The 20,520-nt window shown below is 41.7% G+C and overlaps 1 protein-coding gene and 1 long non-coding RNA gene across 2 annotated transcripts in view; one reads left to right on the top strand and one right to left on the bottom strand.

Annotated features, from left to right (window-relative positions):
- The window catches only part of LOC133507376 (tubby-related protein 1-like), a 45,037-nt gene that overhangs the window by 11,998 nt on the left and 12,519 nt on the right, over positions 1 to 20,520 (bottom strand). The window lies entirely within an intron of this gene.
- On the top strand, positions 870 to 3,420 carry LOC133507542 (uncharacterized). Its single transcript, XR_009796842.1, has 3 exons — positions 870 to 1,306; positions 2,601 to 2,786; positions 3,346 to 3,420. It is a non-coding gene; the product is annotated as an uncharacterized LOC133507542 (long non-coding RNA).

Genomic DNA, 20,520 nt, shown 5'->3' with positions numbered 1-20,520 from the left:
TATTATATATATATATATATATATATATATATTTCTTATATCTATCTTTTGAACAATAAAAATGGAAAAAAGTAAAAATACGTGCAGTACATACACACACAGTACTAGTAATACTACTATGACAAATAATAATTATAATAGCAATAATAATCCTAAGATTTAGTGGAAAATTTTATTTTCATTGTAGGATTAAAATGTGTACAATAATTAAAATGGATAAAAGTAAATTATGGGCTTAATATGGGCAAAATAGGACTAATAACATCAATAGTACTAATAATGGAAACAGAATAAGAACAATTTGAATATTTTTACAAGTTACGTTTTTGTTTTCCTAAGGAATATTTTTTTGGAAAAAAAAAATTGATCAGAAAATGTATAAGCAAATATATATATGAATAAATGGACCACTACTACCACCAGTACTACTGATAAAAACTACTGAAATAAGTAAATTATGGGCTTATTATGGGCAAAATAGTCCTAATAGCATCAATAATATTAATAATAGTAACAGAATAAGAACAATCTCAATATTTTCGAGTTAATTTTGTTTTTCTAAAGAATAATATCTTGAAAAACAATAAATTGACCAGAAAATGCATAAACAAATGTATATGAATAAATGAACTACTACTACCACTAATACTGATAAGTTATTTCATTACTATTATTATTATTACTACTACTGTGATTATGGTTAGCATTTTAATAATTATAGAAATAATAGTAAATTAGCAGTAGTAGTATTGTAGAAATATGAAGTGAAACAAAAATTTACACTACAATAAATACACTATTTTCATTGTGCATAGTAAACATTTTTTAAAATTAGAATTGAGAATAAATTATAGGATGGATACATTTTGTACTTGTGACAATAACTCACCAATAAAAGACCAGGAAATGCAAAGGGAGATAAAAATAGAAAAGGATACATTTCAACACACACAAGAGCACAACTCGTATGATTTCATACAGATATGATCCAACAGCAAGCGAGGGCCAAATCTGTGTTCACACACACTCATGCTTGCCGTCCTCAAATAGAAGCGTGGAAAGTCAATTGCGCAAGTAATGGCTCGAACTGCTCTGACAAATCAAAGGCGCGGTCACGATGCCAACAATCGCTGGCAAGCGTCACGCGTCACGAGCGCCGCAACGGACAGCGACGCTCATGACATTTCCTCAAACAGATTTTCAAGTCACTTTGGATTCGTTGCGAGACTTTCCCCGAAATGCGAACAAACGAAAAGCACGAAGCGAACGTGTCTGCGGTCTGCGACCCGCATCGCAAGAAAAGGAGGTCAGTGGACGTAATCCTATTAGATCATTCGATATTCAGCAGCAGGCTCGGCGGAGGCCTCGCGCGATCCGACCCACGACCGACCGCGTTACAACACATGACCTGAGCGGCCGTCGGGACATTTTTCCGCTCGACGTCCTCTAACCACGTTCAAAAAGGTACACGGAGCAGTTCCTTCTGCAATATATGACAAGACTGCAGAAAAGTATTTCATCAGATCAATTCAGAAAGAGGGTGCATAAAGTCTGCACACCCCAGTTCAAATATCAATTTTCTTTATCATAAACCCTTTTCAGACTCCCCCCACCCCCCTTAAATTACCTCTAACCCGTACAACTCAATCGTTAAGAAAAAAAAAAAGCATTTGAGAGGGAAAATAAAAACAGATTGTGATTGCACAAGTGCGCACACCCACTTGAATGGGCACGATGCTCTGTTCGGAATGAACAAATAACTTTCAAATTTACTTATTTTTAAAAACGGGAGTCAGAACACACACAAACACCTGCATTTAAAGTGCCTTTGATTAACCCCTAATTAAGGCCCACTGTTCTAGGAGGCTTTTCCTGCCATTCCCCCCCCCCCCCCCCGCAGAAGCCTAAAGGTTTTGTGCTAACTATTGGGAACTGTTCATAATTTATTCCGTCTACCTTCTCTCACTCTATTAATTTTTATTTCCAATTGAGCTGTCCACGTTATAGGTCACATTACTGATTTAAAAAAAAAAAATTTAAAAGAGTATCTTGGTCGTTTTTTTTTTAATATATATAATCACAAAACAACTTGATATTTGAGCAGCGATATTTAGACTTAATATCTAATATACAGTTGGTCATATACATATTTTAACCGGTTGAGAATATTAAAATACTAATGTGCTACAAAACTGCAGTTTTGAAATAAAATGAAACAATTGTTTTTTTTTTTTTTTTTACCCAAGATGTGCTTCCATTTTTATTCTATTTTATTGCACCTTGTGGAGAAGCACTCATCATTTCATTGTATGCACAGAATATCATGACAATAAAAGCTTTTGATTTGAAATGATTCAATTTTTGGACTGATTTGCATTCAGATATGATCGGAGTTGTAATGCAGTCACCCCCCCCCTCCCAAAAATAAAAAAAATAAAAAAATCTAGCCGAATGGACTTGTTCCCGTCACCGCACCTCATCTGTTAAGGGCAGCGTTCCACATCACAAACAGAACATCATCAAAAATAATCACAATCTCAATTCTCGACGGCTGGACGCAGCAATTTCCGGGGTTAAACGTGCCTTTACCTTTTCTGCAGACATGACGCGGCGACCTCTGACGGCGTCTTTGTTAAGACGTCAGAAAATGCAACGACGACGACAAAAACAGCAGACTCCTTGGAGGAGATAATGAAAGAGCGAGAGAGCGTCTCCGTGGGCAGAGAGTTCTTAATAGGATTTACGTGTAAATATGTGCCATCTGCTGTGCAGAAACGCGTCAACGGGTAAGAGCGGCGGGGAGGACGTGTTTGTTTATCACGAGCGGAACCAGTGCCCTCACGGTTAGCGCCTTTGCCTCTCAGTTCTGAGGTTTGGGGATCGAAATCTGGCCCGCAGCGTGTCAGTGGAGTCAAACATGCAGCACACGGGCCAAAACCAACTCACTTAGGGAGTACGATCTGTGAATTTATAAGTGGAAAAATACAGAAGACACTGTGATGGTGGGCACTGAGGATGATTAGAAAATGGAAATGATAATAATTCCTGATCTTCATACAGTGATTGAATTTAAAAGGGCAATTCTATGTTTTTTGGCAACAAGTAAAGAGTTTTGTACCTTAAAATACAATCACTGTGATCAATGCGTGTTCACACATTGTAGATGACAAACTGGAAAAATTTTTTCTTGCGAAATCGGAGGTTGTCTTGTGACAGGATTAAAAAAAAAAAACAAAAAAAGTGTATTTGGTTATTGGTCAAGTCAGTCAAGTGGAAAATGTGGCCAAAATGGACATTTACCTGAGCGGACGCTTTCGTGGCTGACAGATGATTTTCCTCTTCCAGATCGCTGTTGCGAGGATGGATTACAAACTGGTTAGTAAAATAACAAGATGCATGCCAACCCCCCCCCACCCCACCCCCTCCATTTTCCAATTACTGATTCGAGGTAAAAATAATCTTACACAAATCAATGATTACATCTTCCATTAATGTATTCAATTGGGAAATATCATCATCCATCCATTTTCTTTTGTTGCTTATCCTCACGAGGGCCGCGGGGAGTGCTGGAGCCTATCCCAGCTGTCAACGGGCAGCAGGCGGGGTAACCCCTGAACTTGTTGCCAGCCAATCGCAGGGCACATCGAGACAAACAACAGCATTCACAATCACACCTTGGGGCAATTTAGAGTCTCCAATTATTGTTGCATGTTTTTGGGATGTGCGGGAGGAAACCAGCATGCCAGGAGAAAACCCACGCACGGGGAGAACATGCAAACGCCACACAGGTGGGGCTGGGATCGAACCCCGGTCCTCAGAACTTCGAGGCCAACGCTTTACCATGACGTCCCCTCCCCATGATACATACTATAGCAATAATATGAGAATTATGTTGAACATATTGAAGAACAGACGATTTTATGTACTCCAATCCTTTTTAAATATTTAATGGTATTTGATAACTTTTTCACATTGTCATTTTAAATTATTTTATAAAAATACACATTTAATGGCCTTTTTATCCATTAATGGAATGGAATGTGAAAATGTGGAAAAAAAACATAACCATGAACAATTTATTGAACTCTTTCGTTCCATTTTTAATTTTTTTAACTTTATCTGTACACAACACTGTTTTTTAGCTGTGGTTCTTTTTAACATGCACTATGAATAAAGTAATGTTTTTTTACTATGACCGACTGATTGTGTATTTTTGCTATTTACGTATTTCATGACCCGTTTTGAAATTAAATTGTATTATCTAACAAGTTATTGCTATAATGAGACTGCAGCCTGTGCAATGTGACATGAAATAAATTAATTTTTTTTTTTACTGTCAAAAAATTTGACGGGTTGATTCAAGTATGAAAATGCACCAAATGTGGGTGCCCTTTTATTAACTTCACTTTATTAAATTCACTTTACGTCAGAATCTACAAATTGCATCTTTTTTGTTGTTGTTGTTTTTCAAATACGCAAAGGCGCTTGAGTCTTGTAATCCGTGGCCTCCCAGTGACCAGGTCAGCGTGTGAAACTGGAGCAGGTTTCGTAAAAGGGTTTGCGGAAAGATTTCCCTTCGGCGCTTATTGGTTTAACACCACTTGGCGAGTTCCGTTGGAAAGTGGCGTAACGTAATTACCGTTGAAGGGGGATTAATTTAAAAAAAAAAAAAAAAAAAAACTTAAAAAGTTGGCTGAAGTGAGGTTGGATGGACTCATAAAAAAATTTGACGCAACATAGGAAATAATTATTTGATACCTAAATTAAATTTGGAAGTTTGCACTGTGTTAATCCCCCACCCCCACTTTCCTTCTCAAATCAACTGATAGTTATTTTGTGTGGGCAATTTGGAATCTTCGCACCAATAGTTTCGCTTTCTCCCGAACATTTTATTTAATTTTTTTTTTTTTTTAGTTCTTCACTGGCCAAGTTAAGGCTCCAAATATGCAGAGGGGAATTTTGAGATTTCGCTCCATTCCGGCGCAGCGTGTTAGCAACTGCTTTCTTGGCTACTACGTATTTGCCTTCGGGTCACCAAACATCCTGCCGAGTAAATGAAACCAAACATCCTGCCGTGTTCGCAGGCTGCTCGCTTACCTTTCTCACGATCGCATTCGCGCCACCGAGCAAAGATCTTGCAACCGCTGCTCGTTTTCCGCGTCTTTTCCTCTGGAATAATGATGCGTCAATAGGTCTACCGTCCAGATAGTACGGAGCACTTTCAGGTTTAGAACTGGCGAACTTAAGATGGACTTACTGTGTGTGTGTGAGAACCTCGAAGGGCACCGCAAAATCTAAGTCTACTACAGTTTATTACAGCATCATATTGTAGGATTACTTTGAAAAATGTTTTTTTTTGGTGGTATATTAACACCTTAAATGACTGTGGGTAATTGCAGCAGGTTTGGTTTCCTGTTTACTGTACGCAGCTTTTGTCTCTCTCGGAGTGGAAGAGAGGTCGCAAGGTCAGATGTGGCTCCTTAGAAGATGTCCGCTTTATTTATGACAGGCGGAGTATTGATCGGTTATTGGTTGATTGTGGATCACGTGGTCAGTAGTCGACCTGTGGGAGTCCGAATTCTGGCCTTGTTGAAAGAGACTTAATATTTGACTCAATAAAATGCACTAAATTGTATACCTTTTGTGTTTCTCAAGACATAAAATTCTGCCTATTCCCATCCATCCGTCCATTTTCATTTGCTGCTTATCCTCACGAGGGTTGAGAGGAGTGCTGCAACCTATCCCAGCTGTCAACGGGCTGGGGGAGGGGTACACCCTGAACTGGTTGCCAGCCAATTGCAGCGCACATCGAGACAAACAGCTGCACTCAGAATCACACCGAGGGGCAATTTAGAGTGTCCAATTAATGTTGCATATTTTTGGGACGCGGGAGGAAACCGGAGTGTCCGGAGAAAACCCACGCAGGCACGGGGAGAACATGCAAACTCCACACAAGCTGGTCCGGGATTGAACCCTCTATGAGGTCAACACTTTACCAGCTGATCCACCGTGCCGCCGCCTATTACCATGATTAATGAAAAGCTCTAAAATTGAACTCTGCTGACTTGAAACTTACAAATTCAGAAAGGGATGGAATAATATTCTCCCCAACTGTATGCAATGAAATATGATATATGTTTAATAGTGACATACCTGTCAAGTGTCCAGGCCTCCCTCACCGCGTGACGCTGGACCGACATGGCCGACGCTCAAGGAACCAGCATGGACACCGGCAAAAACGTATACACGCCAAGGACGGCAAAGCTCCGGGGTAGACGTTCACAGGGGAGTCACGTGACCTGGCCTTCGAGAGCATCACCCCACCCCCGCCCGGGAGCCCGGCGGCAGAAAAGCGGCATCCCGCGTCTGGATTACGCTAATCAGCCGCTCGCCATCTGCAAGCATGAGCAGCATTTGCTGATTGGGTAAAAGGAATCAAATCAGAGATAAGTGGTCCTCCAGGAAGATGTCGCGAGGCACAAAGAGCAGCTGAGACACCAGGGAGCGCTGTTCAGACACGTACATCTACTGTTACTAATATCGTATATCCATCCATCCATTTTCTTAGCCGCTTATCCTCACAAGGGTCGTGGGGAGTGCTGGGGCCTATCCCAGCTGTCAATGGTAACCTCTGAACTGGTTGCCAGCCAATCAGAGGGCACATCGAGACAAACAGCTGCACTCACAATCACATCTATGGGCAATTTAGAGTGTCCAATTAATGTTGCAGGTTTTTGGGATGTGGGAGGACGTCGGAGTGCCCAGAAAAAACTCATACAGGCACAAGGAGAACATGCAAACGCCACAGTAATACATAAATATGCATACATTAACTACGGATAGTTCCCCCTGTACTGTGCAATAAATGTTGACAAAACAAATAATTGGACACTGTTTCCATGCATGTACATTTAAAGTGACAGTTTTCAGAAGCCCATTTGTAAATATATATATATATCTATATATATATATATATATATATATATAGATATATATATAGATATATATAAAATATTAAATGTTCAATTCTCTCAAGATGGTGAATTTGGCATTTTAGTTATCTGGAGGTAATAATCAAAATACACACCCCAGATCAAATAACAGTTTTTTGTGATCAACAGATTAATGGTGAATTTTATTTTTTCTCATCCCTTGGCACCAAGTGGGCTATCTCGCATCTGTTACCAAACAAAAACGTGTCACTTCTCTGTCTCAGATTTTAAAAAAGGCGTGATTTCCTCTTTTGTCCACTAGATGCGGCTGTAGCCCAAAATGAGTTTTTTTTTTTTTTTTAAAAAGAAGAAAAACAGGAAGTATCTGAGGGGGAAATTAGGGAACATAGAAGTACTGCATGTTTAATGTTTCATATTGCAATGTCATAAATGTGAAGTAGTTTTCTGTAGAAGTGTCTGGGTAGCTGAAATGAACACATTTGATCCCTTTGTATAGATTTTTTTTTTTTTTAAAGATTAATTATTCAATGCCTTTGCTGGTATTTGTGCAAAAACGAAAGTTGAAGGCAGCAACAAAGGCCAGGACCTGAGATCTTAAAGGGCCAGTAGGAACCACACATCACTTGTGTGTTCAGTTAGAAACGAGACCAGATTGAAGACTGATATTAATTAACACTGATATTAATTAATTAGCTCACAAACTTAATACTGTAGCGGGAATGAAAGCTTGACCCCCGTGGCGAGGACTCGACCTGGCTCTGGCGCCGTAACTTCCCAGTGAATCATCAACCTCGGAGACGGCGAAGGCAAACAGATACTACGCAACAGGATGTGTCCGTGTTTGCTGACTCTACATTTTGCCCGAAGAGGAGGCCTGCGCGAACGGAGAACGTGCCCGGGCAGCGGCGCAGGTCCAGGCAAGACGCGACAAGACAACGCGACGCCTCCCGGCTGCTAAATGCCAGAAAATGAACGGTAATGCTGTCATTGCAGGGACCGAGTCCTGCAGCCAAAAACCAAGCACCCTTATTATATTTTTAATTGCTTTAATGAATCGTTTCAACTGTAAATATCGCACAAACTAAGCCCCAAAACACTTTTTTTTTTTAAAAATCATTTTAAGGAAAAAAAATGTATCGGAAGTGCACGTGGAAATGTGCATGCGATGACTTTCTGTATTCTCCACTAACAACCCAGACTAAAGTTCCACCCAAACAAGATCATATTCTCTCAATTGAGAGATACCACTTCAATATATATCACAAAATTATTTTTTGTGGCAAATTACTGTCTACGTAATGTACGATATTTATTGCATAGTTTAGCGTAATTTCCGGCCTACAATTCACAGCTTTTTTCCCCAGACGCTCTCATCCCTGTGGTTGATGCGGCGATGCAGCTAATTTGTGCTTTTTTTTTTTTTCTAACGGCCGCAAGGGGGCACTCGAGCGGAAAAAGAATGAGAGCGGTGGAATATTTGTGCCGAGGAAGTGACTTTTACCGGTCCTGTTAGCGCTTCGCTAGCGTTAGTGCTGTGCTAGTGTATTGCTGCTGTGTTAACTGGCGTGTGTCAGTGATATTTACCGGTAAGTTTTATTTTAACCGGCCCTGTTAGTGGTGCTCGTGTTAGCACTAGCGTGGCGCTAGTATTAAATTCTTTCTGTGTACAGTCTTTCTTTGTAAATACCTTGTGTTTCACTGTGGGCACTTGCGGATTTTACACAGCTGCAGCGTATGTATGTACCAAATGGTATTTCCTTTACAAATTTACTCGGTGAGGCTTGAAGGCAGGTGCGCTCTGTAGGCCGGGAATTACAGTAGTCGGCTGTGTAAATTGCTCCTCGGGCCCAAAGCAAGGCGGCGCACATCCGTTTTTATACGTCCTATACATCCTGTTGACTCTCTAATATCCTCGCACATAAAATTCCCCTTCTCATTTATTTTCACTCATGAGAGTTCCTGCCTCCGCACGTACAAGGTTGTTTGTTTCTTTGTTTGTACGGCTGTGCCACGGACGTGGGTTGCTGTTTCTGTTTGTCTCGTTGCTCACCCCTGAAGTTTGTCACGATTCAATTTAAAGGGAAATTCCGGTGGTTTGGATTAACAATGTATCCAATTGGTCATCTCATATGTACTGTACTCACTGGAGCTCGCTCGTCCGAAGAAAGAATATTCAACATTATTTACAGCCCCAGGTTCAAATCTGTATGGACGTATTCCTCCATCTTCCCAATCAACCGATACTATTTCTTCATCCGATTAGGATCTTCTTTTCCTTTCGGCTTGTCCCGTTAGCGTGTCATCTTTTTCCATCTAAGCCTATCTCGTGCATCCTCCTCTCCAACACCCACTGTCCTCATGTCCTCCCTCACAACATCCATCAACCTTTGCTTTGGTCTTCCTCTCCCTCGTTTGCCTGGCAGCTCCATCCTCAGCACCCTTCATACTCGCTCTCTCGCCTCTGAACATGTCCAAACCATCGAAGTCTGTTCTCCCTAACCTTGTCTCCAAAGCATCCAACTTTGGCTGTCCCTCTAATGAGCTCATTACTAATCCTGTCCAACCTGTTCACACCAACAGAGAACCTCAACATCTTCATTTCTGCTACCTCCAGTTCTGCTTCCTGTTATTTCTTCAGTGCCACCGTCTCTAATCTGTACATCATGGCCAGCATCACCACTGTTTTATAGACTTTGCCTTTCATCCTAGCGGAGACTCTTCTGACACATAGACCACCAAACACCTTCCGCCAACTGTTCCACCCCGCTTAGACCCGTTTCTTCACTTCCTTACCACGCTCTCCATTGCTCTGTATTGTTGACCCAAAGTATTTGAAGTCAACCACCCTCGCTATCTCTTCACTCTTCCTCCTCCGCCCTTCTCATTCACGCACATATATTCCGTTTTACTTCAGCTCATCTTCATTCCTCTCCTTTCCGGTGCATGCCTCCATCTTTCTAATTGTTCCTCCGCCTGTTCCCTGCTTTCACTGCAGATCACAATATCATCTGCAACATCATGGTCCAAGGGGATTCCAGTCTAACTTTGTCTATCAACCTATCCATTACTACCGCAAAACAGGAAGGGGCTCGGCGCGGAACCCTGATCCTATTATGCTATATCAGATGAGGATAAATCCGAGAAATCGGCACAGGCCACAATTGTTTCCCAACGTAAGCAAGCCTTTGTTGCCGCGCCTATTATGTCACATCCGCGCACGGAGGTCATGTGACTCCCATGAAAATTCGAAATTGTCGATAAAAATCTTCTCAAAACACCATTAAATGGGCGAGGATTAACATCACATTGTCAAGGTACAGTACATAGGACCTGACCTATTGGATACATTGTTAATCCAAACCACCGGAATTTCCCTTTAATGTGAACTATCGCAGCGATTCGCAACGTGCTTCCGGACACAAAACTGTATTTGCTGACGAGTATGCGCCACATCCCGTATCTCACTCTCAATTTAAGATGACTCACTTCTGTTACCAGCTCAAATTTAAATCAAGGTGCAGTACATAAAGTACGTTTTGTGGCATTTTTGTTTGGCGGTGTGCTGTGAGATAGGCAACATGTGCCTTCGCAAAGTCGAGTTTGTGCAATCGCTTGAAGGTGGCTTTGGATCCTTTCCTCTGCCTACCTGATCATCATGCCATGTAGAGAGAAACAGAGGAAGTGTGGTTGTTACCTAAACTAGTCAGACTTATGTCATGTAAATATTGACAGTGAACTGCTCACGGTGATGCATGTGGCGCGATTGCATCCCGTTATATTTTGTTTTTTGTACATTATTTCTACCGTAGCTAATCGTGACGCAATAGTGGTGGTATCAAGAGGTGGCTCAAGCCGGATGTGTCCCCGAATGCCTCGGAGCCGCGGCACGGTCGCCAACTGCCGTCTGCAAAAAAACCGAGGCCGGGCAGCCCGGAAAACGAGGCCCGAGACGAGACGCAAAGCTGACGCCCGCCAGGAAGCGGACCCCGTCGCGCGGACTTCCTTTTGCTGCCGACGCGCTGTCGCAAAAGTCCCCGAGAGTGAGTGGTCACTTCCCGGTGTCCCCAAGAGAGGGTTAAAGAAAAAAAAAATAAAATAAAAGAGTGAGAGAGAGAGAGAGAGAAAGAGCAAGCTGCCTCGTCACCCCTGTTTCTCCTAAATAAGCAGTGATCTGTTGAACCGCTGCCAACGGAGGCTGGCCCAAACTCTCGCAGCACGACTTTTACAAGCCGAGCTGAGCCAGGGGGAGGGCAAAAAGACACAGAACCCAGACTCGGGAGAAACCGGGGGAGTTTTGCTCGCTCCGCTACTTTTTGTATTTTTGTGTGGTCCAAAAATTAAAAAAAAAAAAATTAAAAAAAAATCAAATGTCGAGGCAAGAGCAAGGATTTTTTTTATGCTGACGTCACAGAGAGAGCTGTCTTGGATATCGCCTGAAGAAAGATGAGTGACACATGGTGGACACACTTCCAATAAAAAAACAAAAAAGGAATCTTCAATTTTTTTTTTGTTTTGTTTTTTAACTATCCCATTTGCATCGCTCTTATTTTTCTCCCTGCGCAATCTCGGTCACGTTGTTGCCTGTAAACATCGGATTAAAAGGTTCGCCATTGTCCTCGATTGACTCTGCAGTCAGGAAATCCTGGATGGGAAAAAAAAAAAAAAAAAGCACCCAGGCAGGTGCAGGACGACTAAAAAGACGAATGGCCAAGAATGAGATCCGCCAGGCATGGGCTACCTGGGAAGGATGCCAAGTGCTGACAAAAGGCTTAGCGAGGAACAAGTCGTTTGCAGCGAAACACGTCGGGACGCCGTTTGGACGGCTTCATCCGGAACGCCGTCAGATCTCGTTGGCGCCGCGTCAAGCCCGCCTGTAAGTACTCACTTTGGACTCTTTGAAACTGCCTTTCCCCATCCTGCTCGATCCCGTAATCCCGCAAACAAAACGAGACGTCTTTGTGAAGGACTAAGCCGAGCTCCCTTTTGAAGTCGCCCGCTCGCTCGCGGAGAGAGCATCCGCTACGAGGGTACGACGCCAGCCGACTTGTGATACTTGGCGACTTCTTTCCACGAAACGGGTAGGAAGGGGCAAAAGGGGTACGGTTTCCGCCGCTCAGCCGCTTTTTATCGTCTTATTGCCGAAAAGCACTCCCGCCTGTTTTTAGTTCGACGCCATCGCGGCCTCATTTCGCCGCCGCCCTCGCCTCCCAATATTTGTTATATTTTTCCGCATCCCGACGTTTCTCTCGCCGCATCTTTGCATCGCCGTGCCCGCCGTTTGCGCCGAAAAGCAGAGCGCTGCCCACCGTGATGGCTCCCCTCGCGTTTCCCACAAGCGGGGACTTTGCCCGGCGTAATGTTTTGAGAGGGGGTGTGGGGTGAGTTTAATTATTTGTAGACGGTACGCTCAGCTTTGAAAACGCTTTAAGGCACTCAATCGGAGATGAAACGGTGCCTTCAAATTGCATAATTGACGTGAAAATTGGCAAATTTGGGTCGTAAATATCCCCAAATTAGCAGGGCTGCTCACTTGTCGTGCCTGAGGCTAGTTTGACAATGTGCCAAATTCTATATTCCTATATTCATTTCACATAACTGCCTCCCCCATTAATTTAAATAAGTCTACCCCCCCAAAAAAAAAGAATATTAAATGAAGGACACACCCCTTTTTTTTTAGCATATTTGCTATAGACCAGGGGTGTCAAACTCATTTTTCTCGCGGGCCACATTGTTATTCCGAGGGCTGTTATGACTGTGGAACAAAAATATTGAATCATCTCATCATCATCAATATGTGAACTAATTTTGGAATCAGAAATCAAGGGTAATTTCAACTATTCAGGTTTGGTAAAACAAAAAATGCTTGTAATATCTCAACTTGATCATATGTGACAATTTGAAATTTTGGTCCAGATTTTTACAAGAATCATGGAAATTGACACTGTAAATTTGGCTTCGCGGGCCACATAAAATCATGTGGCGGGCCAGATGTGGCCCCCAGCCCTTGAGTTTCACACCGGTGCTATAGACCACAATCTATTTGTTTATGCTTATGCTGTAGTTTACATTCCCAAATGGTGTGTTTTTAACATGTTTATTTGCATTTTATGGATTTGTGGGTATTTCTCCATCAAGCTGGCATTAAAAGGGTATGTTCGATCCGTACGTTTACGCTGTGCTCGCATTGCAAAACAAGGCCCGACGTCCGATCTATATTTTATCAAAGTATATAGAAATGTTTATTTCTACCGACACTGCAAAACTGTTGGAACTGTGTCCCAATCTTAGTGGCTCATGTGAAAAGATGTATTGACATTTTGGTCTCACGTTTCAACACAAACTGAGTCAAATTATTAGCTTCATGGGAAAGTGCTGTAGCATAAAGATATATATTTTTTGTTTATTATCAAAGGAAGACTGCACACTCAAGTATACAAAATATTACAATAGTTTTGCTCCACAGTGGCTTAGTAATAACATGTTAATATTGTTTTAATAAATATAAAATAAAATAGAATAGAATAGAATAGAATAGAATAAATATAGCAGCCGGCAGTTTTAATTATCTATAGGTTAACTTTTAAAGGGACTGCGCTCATAAAATACAAATGAAAATATTCTAGCCTTCGAGTTTAGTTAGTAGGTGAATATATTAATATTTTGGTGATTTATTAAATTTGTGCAATCATTAGCTGTAGTCATAATTTAAACTTGGGAAATGACAAACATTAAATATGTAGGATTTGGGGTTATTTATAGTTTTGATACTTCATTGCAAATTACTGTTAGGTTTGTAGTCTCCAGACGTCACACACACACACACACACACACACACACACACACACCACACACACACACACACAACTATTGTATATTGGCAAATGAAATAATAATAATAATAATAATAGGTGACAAATAATATGAGGGAATTTTTGACTTTGAAAAACTCAAACATCAAGCTACAATACATACACATTTTTTGTTGTGGTGTGATATTTATTTTTTTTTTTTTTGGGGGGGGTTCATTGCAAACTCCTTCCTCTAAATTGCTTGAGGCTAAGTGACTTTCCGTTGAGCTTACATGTCTCAAAAAAATTTTTGGGGGTCAAAATGTGCATCAATTATCATACTGGAGCGCCTCCAACTACGGAAGACAAATTCCTTTCATGACATACTTGGCAAATAAAGATCCTGATTCTGAGTATATTTATTTGTAATCTTAAAAAGCGTCACACACAATATACTGTATACACATGTAATATTCACTCAATATACCAATATAGACTTTACATAAGTACCGGAAAGCCCTGCAAATGCACCCTTCAGAGGTTATAACATCCTAATTACCTCAAAACAATCTTTACCGTTTATAGCCGTGTACAATACAGTAGTTGTGCTTCCAAACCCACTTGAAACGGTGAACTCGAGCCAGATAGAACCAGAAATCCTTGTTAGCTGCAAGAAGGGGCTTGCAGTGCAATGTAAGATTGCAGCAGCCCGTGTGTCGAAAAGAACAAACACACACACAAACACACACACACACGATGAACGCACATGTGTGCGTTGTTGATTGTTGTCGACAGTGTAACAATGTCACTACGTTAAAGGTGGTCACTTTGGTTCGCCTGACGTGAACCTGTCGCTTCGCAACTCACTTAGCCGTGACCGTCGGGATCAAAGTGCGCTTTTTGGCCTTTTATCAGAAGATACACACACATACCCACATACATACACACTGCACTTCCTGTTTGCTAGCACTGCTGATTTACAGGCTATAAACAGAATTTGATCGGCCTCCTAGAACTCGAGCGGCTCCGAAGCGACTACCAAACGCAGAAAGGGGAGCGAAACGAGGGGATGTTTTCACTGCGTACGTCCGCGTTAGCCATGTGAAATCCATCTCGATATTCACATCTGGATGGCCCACATGTCCCGTTAACGTCTGCACGTCTGTCTTAACCTCTGGTGGTTATGGGCCCAACTTCCAAAAGATGAACCACTTGAAAGGGCAAACAAAAGTACTGCATTCGCTAATTCTAAATCTGTGAAGTATTTTCACTTGCGCTATGTCCATTTTTCTCCTCCCCGTTGGAAATTCTGCCATTGGGAGCATGTGCTACGACAAGAATGAGGCAATCGAAGGCAAGGAACTGCCGATCTATAGAGCACGTGCACGTGACGTCACTGTTTTCATGGCGCCATATCGCCGGTCAAAAAGAGCTGCTCGACAGTGTGGGGGACGTTGAATATTCACAATGGCCGAGACTTTGTGCTGTTAGTTGTTACAACAGATGAGACAGATATTCAAAGAGATCATTCTATAGAATACCAGCTGAAAAGGAGAGAAAATATCGATGGATTTCGGCAATTAAACATGATGGATGGTGCCCGACCAAAATACACACGCCTGTGTACCGATCGCTTCATTTCAGGTAGAAATTATTCTTCTCAATCTCAAATTCCCAAGAAGTATTTATAATGCCAAGTTGGCTCATTTGAGAACAATGCGTTAAAAAAAAAAAAAAAAAAAGACAAGAGTCATCTCCAACGTACACGGAAGCGTGTTGCGGCCACACGTTAAAACTTCGGTAAACCTCTCCCTGACAGACTTTTTTTTTTTTTCCTGAATCTGAAATCTGAGTGGCTCCATCACTATGTGGGATTTATCCTTGAGGAACGAAGTATTTCTATGCGTCCAGACTTTTCTACGCTTTCAAACTCTTCCGTGTAAATCTGGACGACTTAGTCACCAGAGCCACGTGTATATCCAGTTGTCCAAGACAAGCGGAAGCGAATTAACAGTCCACTTTATCATCGGCGAAAACATCGACTTCGGCATAAAATTTGCATCCTCTATGCCAAGTGTCTCTCATTTTTCTACATACCTTCGTTTATAAACACCTTCTAAATGTTTAACGGCATCGGACAAAACTCTGGGCGTCGTGCTATAAGACGTATTTTCGTGCCGTCTCCAAACGACTTAGCATTGAAGAATGCTTTGCTAGACCGTAAATATGGCCACTCACGTGATGTCGGCGACGTAGATGCAGGAGCAAAAGAGAGGGGCGGGGTCAATAAATTAATTAGCAATCAAGCTACTTTCTACTTCATGGAGATCTACTTCATACATCTGAATGGACTGGACTCTGCCATTATGATTTGGGATCGCTTTAGCGATAACATGAAGTCGACTCGAATCCTTTGGTTGGAGGGGACAGATCCGTCGTTAGTTGACAACACAATGTCAATTTTTATAAAAGGAACATTGGTAAAAAAAAAAAAAAAAAAGTTTTGTATTCAGAGTAGAGTAGTAGTAGTAGTAGAGACCGGAAAATGAGGAACAGTTCCATCAGGGAAAGTACAAAAAAGTAATTTTTTTTTTTTTTTTTGTCAGTTTCTGATTCAGTTACGTAAATTCTTCCCATATCAGTGAAATAATTGCATAAAAGCTCTGTATTTTTGTTTTCTGATAGCTGGTTAGCTGGCTAATTTTTGCTCGACCTATGAGTTTATGCGCGAGTTTGTCCGCAGACCGGACTGTGCCATTTTAATTCCGCGGGGGAGCCCAGAGGAAGAAGCTCATAAACGTTTTGTTCGTTCTCTTGAGGTCGTTCGGTGCCAAGAAGCCAGGCCGTAGTCCGCGTGCCGAGCTGCATGTCAATGAGGCAAAGTGAAAAGCCCGCAGTGGGGGTACGAGAGGTACGCGGGCCGCACAATACGGCCGCCAGATGCTCCTCGTAATGTCTGAAGCTGACACTTGTTGGGGGAAGAGTCCACACGAGGGACCGTCGCTTTAGTCATCATCTGGTCTGAAGGAGTTTATGTCCATACAAGAAGAAGAAAAAGAAAGAGTTTTGAGAGTCTGCACAGGAACAACTTGGGACGTGATGCCTTGCTCAAAGGCACCGTGCTAGTCCTCAGGAAGTTATCCAACAACCAGTTTATCCTCCACACTCCTAAGTCCCCAAAAAACATTTTGATTGGCCAAAGAAATTTGAATTCTTTATTTTGTAGTGAACCTATTCAAAGCCAATCGTTTTTTCTAGTGGCGATCCCATGTTGGCAGTTTGAGGGATCTTTTAAGACGCACAGAATGTCGGGTTCCATGACAATGTAAGAACCAAACTGACCAAAAGAGTAAGACCCTTCCTTCACCCCAAAAATAAAAAAAAATGAAAAAAAATGGTTTCTTGACTTAAAAACAAGCAGAACAGTAACTGACCAACACGTTTTTTGCTTTTGTGAGAAACGATAAAACAAAGACTGGGCTTTTGATTGCAAAATATGTATTCACAGATAAGTTCAGATCAGTTCTCGACCACAATCCGTTCCAGAAAATGGTTCGAGAAGTGACTTGCTCGAAAACCTAAATGGATGTTTCCAATTATAATGAATGGAAAAAGAAATAATGCGTTCCAAGCCCAAAAAATGTGGCATTTTTTAATAGCTTTTCTTGATAATAAACTGCATAGTAGAAATACATTTATAGTTTAAATGCTTTATACAATTTAAGAAATGTATTTATGTTTTTGCTTAAAATGTATGCTTTAGTCGTAGAGTAGCCTAGGCTGGGAGAAAAACATTAATTCGTAACTCAAGTTAAGAAAAAACAGTCTGTAAATGTCGCTGCAGGGAGAAGAAGGCATGGCTAAGTATTTTTTAGAGGTGGTAAAAAAAAAAAAAAGTTTGCGAACCACTGTTCTAATTAATTCAACGTCTCAATGATGGCGTCCCACTCTCTCATGCCCTTGTGGCATTTTGTTCTTTTTCCTTTCTCGCCCTTCGCCCCGCGCCGCCACGACTCGCCCCGCCAACCGCCGCCAGAACATTTCAATCACTGTCGCCGCCAGTTTGGCCAAAATGGAATCGGAGACGATAATGAACGGCCCGGACGCTTTTCAGTCGCCGCTGTTCACATGCTAATTCATGCAGAGTCCAAAGCCCTTTTGCGGGCGAGCCAAATCAAATTTCTTCATTATCATTTTTTTTTTTTTTGGTTTTGTTTTTAATATTTGGATTCAATCGCTGTTTTGGAAAATAATTTGTATGTAAAATCTAGAAATAAAACTATAAAATGTATACAAATGACAATGACAAACAGGTGATAACCAACCCCACACTTGACATGAATTAGTGAGCCTGTGTGAAGATCCCGAGCCACTTTCAAGTTACACCATTTGAAACACGATCATCATTTGGAAAATATTCACTTCCGTGACAGGTGTGATGCCCCTGCTGTCGTGTCAAAGCCAAAGTGTAAGCAGAGCTGCATTGATCGAGGGTGGGTTTGTGGGGTGGTTAGTACCGAAAACTGTTTTGGGGGGAAGCTAGCACTGAACAGTGTAAACCATGGGGTTGGGTGAAAAATTTTAAAATTGGCAAGGGGGCGGGCTGAAACAATTCACGCCCCCCCTCATCATGATGCCACGCCACCCTGGGGGGCCACGCCCACCATTTTGAAAACCACTTCCCCTGGACGTCATGGCAACGAAAGCGGTACTCGCCATTAGCCGAGCATTAAGTGACTGACAGGAGGGCTGGCACAAGGGCTAATTTCAAGAGATGGTGTGTCAAATGTTAGACGCCGCTATCATTCGTGATCCTCGGGGTATTTTGAGGAACACATTTCACAGACATGTTATGAAGTCACCTGGAAACTGTTATAAAAAGAAACAAACAGGTGTAACATGTCACCTTTAAGACTGAGGCTAATTTGCTGTAGATTTGCAGTACAGCGTACCGCCTCATTCTGGGGAATTACTTTTTCCATACTCGGCCGAGTAGCTTTGAATCTCTTTTTTTTCCCTCCCCTCTTAATAAACAAACCATTTTCTGATTAGCGCAATTTCCGGCCTATAAGCCGCAACTTTTTTCACACGCTTTCAACCCTGCGGTTTATGCGGAGATGCAGCTTATTTGTGCATTTTTTTCCCAACAGCCGCAAGGGGGCACTCGAGCGCAAAAGGTACGAATGAGACCAGTGGAATATATGTGCCGAGGAAGTGACTTTTACCGGCCCTGTTAGCGCTGCGCTAGCGTTAGCGCTGTGCTAGTATGTTGCTGCTGTGTTACTGGTGTGTCTCTGATATTTACTGGTAAGTTTTATTTTAACTGGCCCTGTTAGTGTTGGCGCTAGCACGGCGCCAGCGTTAGCACTGGCTCTAGTGCGGCGTCAGCACTAGCGTTAGCGCAACACCAGCATTAGCACTATCATTAGACTCTGTGTACCGGCTTTCTTTGTAAATATCTCATTTCAATGTGGGTACTTGCGGCTTTTACACAGCTGCGGCGTATGGATGTACCAAATGATATTTCCTTTACATATGTACTCAGTGAGGCTTGTAACCAGGTGCGCTCTGTAGGCCAGGAATTACAGTACATGCGTTATCTTTTTCTGACGTTTACATCTGTTTGCAAAACTCAAAACGGGGAAACTATTATTGGTGCAAAACATTTTCATCGTACTAATTTGCCAGATACTGTAAATCCACTGACAAACAAATCAGACTAACAACTGCTTCCTTTTTCCTTGTGTCATAGACGAAACAGATGACCCGCAATCGTCTCTCTTCCACTTCTGTCCTTTCGGCTGAGGTAGTAGATTGAATAGTTGTGGGGTTTGTGTCCCCCTCTGAGATAACTATACAATCTACTGTCTTTGCCCGTGAGACAGCTCACCCGCTGACAACGTGGATGGAAAAAAAATAATAAAGTCCCGCAACGTGCGCCCATCCTTGCCTTTGCGCTAAACTCTATTGTGAGTGGAGCCTAGCGAGGTGAGGTAGTAGGTTGTATAGTTTGCGGGATGCTGCCGGTCCCCCCGAGAGGTGATAACTATACAGTCTATTACCTTCCTTGAGGGGCACAAAGTGAAGCAGATTACACGCTGCCTTTGTTGGGAATAAAATAGTGTGGGGTTTTTTTTTGTGTGGGGGGACTTTATTGTCATCAAATGATAAATAAATTTGATAAATGTGCTGCTCAACCTTGTGATTCTGACAACTTTTACTTTAATAGGAATAAAAAAAACTGTTTGATTATCAAGTTTCAAAAGTGTATTTTACAACTAAAAAAATTTGTTTGTCAGTATGTGGACAAGAAATGTGAACTTTATTGTGACTGCAAAAATGCACACATGCAATCATAACTTGGTCAAAAGACTGAGGGAGTTAAGTTCAAATATTGAAAAAAAAACAACCTCAAAATCAGCTTCTATTCTTACCCTGTGTGTGCACCACTTGTATGAATAAGATGTCAGCGGCAAAATATTTTGCAATGTTTCTCTCGGGTTCAATACAGATGCATGTCGGAGCTCTTGAACCATAAGTGATACTTTCAATGCTAAAATACTCTTCTTATGGTTATCTATGAATTACCAAACGTACATTTTTTCACCCCACTTCCCCACCCCAGAATAAAGTAGTAAAGTAGTATATTATTCTTATTGTTGTTCACTTGCATTCACACATAACATATAAAATGGCTTAAAACCTTAAATTTAGGTATAAAAAGCTGAATTCAGTTTTAAATTCCTCATTCCCTTGGAAAATAGTCAAACATAATTCAA

Source organism: Syngnathoides biaculeatus, chromosome 10, assembly GCF_019802595.1.
Source record: "Syngnathoides biaculeatus isolate LvHL_M chromosome 10, ASM1980259v1, whole genome shotgun sequence".
Taxonomy (NCBI): domain Eukaryota; kingdom Metazoa; phylum Chordata; class Actinopteri; order Syngnathiformes; family Syngnathidae; genus Syngnathoides; species Syngnathoides biaculeatus.
The sequence above is the reverse complement of the archived record's forward strand: the minus strand, read 5'-3'. Positions and strand labels throughout refer to the sequence as shown.